Source organism: Alligator sinensis, unplaced genomic scaffold, assembly GCF_000455745.1.
Source record: "Alligator sinensis unplaced genomic scaffold, ASM45574v1 scaffold388_2, whole genome shotgun sequence".
NCBI lineage: Eukaryota > Metazoa > Chordata > Crocodylia > Alligatoridae > Alligator > Alligator sinensis.
In genome coordinates this window covers 23430-25052 of record NW_005842102.1, presented here as the reverse complement: position 1 = coordinate 25052, position 1623 = coordinate 23430, and positions in this window count along the sequence as shown.

The window sequence follows — 1623 nt, the reverse complement described above, 5'->3', positions numbered from 1 at the left end:
AAAGAGCTGCCTGGTTTCCTCTCTTCATTTACCCAGGATACTGGGGTTTCCAGCACTGAGTGGTATTAGAAAATGAAGTGTGGCCTGGTTGATCAAATAGGGCTGAAAGGTAGGTGGGTCCCAGCCCTGCCACTGGCCGGATGGGTGACAACAGCAAGTCATGTCACCCTGTGTACTTCAGCCACCCCATCTGTGTAGCAGGGTGATACCCCCCGAGAGGTGGGGAAGTAGGAGAGTTATTTAGCGTCATGTCTGTCGAGGGCTTTGAAGAGGTTAAGCACAAGCAGTGGTACGAATTCTCCCAGGCAGCAGGCAGCTCTGACTGCTTCGGGTTGTGTCCCCTGGACTGCGTTCTGGGTGGCTTCATCTTGCCCCGTCTCAGCTGGGCCGGGAGGGATTCTCAAGCTCTTCCAGCCACTCCGCATATTTGCTTGTGAGGATGTGAGTGGATTGTCCTTCTCCTCACAGGGGTGGAGGGAGCTTTGGCCTGCGCCCGGCAGCGCTGTTAGTGAGCCGTGCCTGCCTTGTCCTCTGCATAGTCAGAGGTGAGTGGGGGAAAGCTGATGTCTAACTGAGCAACATTTCGCTGCCACTTTGCCCAGGTGTAAATGGAGACACAGGACTCAAAGAGCGGGCAGCTGGAACAGCGTTGGGACAGATGCCCAAGAAGGCTGTGGGATCCCCAGCCTTGGAGGTTTTTAAGAGCAGGCTAGACAGACACTTGGCTGGGAGGTTTTAGACAGGGATGATCTTGGCTTGAGCAGGGGCTGGACTAGGACATGACCTCCTGTGCCCCTTCCAGCCCTGTTTTTTCCCATGCTATGACCCCTGACTTCAGAAAAGCTTTTCAGAAATTATCTCTTTACATCACTTGCTACCATAGGAAATGGGGGAGATTGACTTTTTGCCATCCCAAAAAAGCCCAAGCTCACCTCTGCTGGCAGAGCCTAGAATCCTGCCCTCTGGGCAGCTGTCAGGGCAGGCTTCTTCACTGACTCCGTGATATATCAGTAGCACCTGTCCCAGTGCCCAGGAGACAGCTCAGGATCTGAAGTCTGAACGGTGCTGCCCCCATCTTTTATCTGAGGCACGTGCCCTTGGCCTACGCACATGCACAGTTGCCCTAAGCCCGCAGGCTGCCCTAGGTCCTTACACAGTGTCTGTGCACTCTCAGTCTTTGCAGTGTATTTATCCTTGCGACACCCCTGCCAGCTCCCCTGGTCGGAAGCAGATGCTTTAACTACTAGCCCACCTTTCCCTGTCCCAACTGTTCACCGAGGTGGCTTGGAGGGGGCAACGCCTCTGCAGTGACCCCAGGCCCGTGGAGCACGGGGCTCTGCACGGCCGTGCTTCATTCCCTTCTTAGAGGAGGCTTCTGGCGCGCAGGTACGGCCCTGCTCTCTCCCCCCTGGCCGCAGACCAGGTGCCTGGTGCTTTCAGGGGCCTAGGAGGTGCCCCAGGTTCTGCCGTGCAGCTGGGTGATGGGGGCAGCAAAGTCCAGGACACCCCTCTAGGGGCGTTCGCAGCGGCGCCTGGCCCTTTAAGGCGCTCCGCAGCCCGTTGCTGTGTACAGAACGCGCTCCCTGGCAACGCGGCTCTTAAAGCGCGCGCGGGATCCTGCCC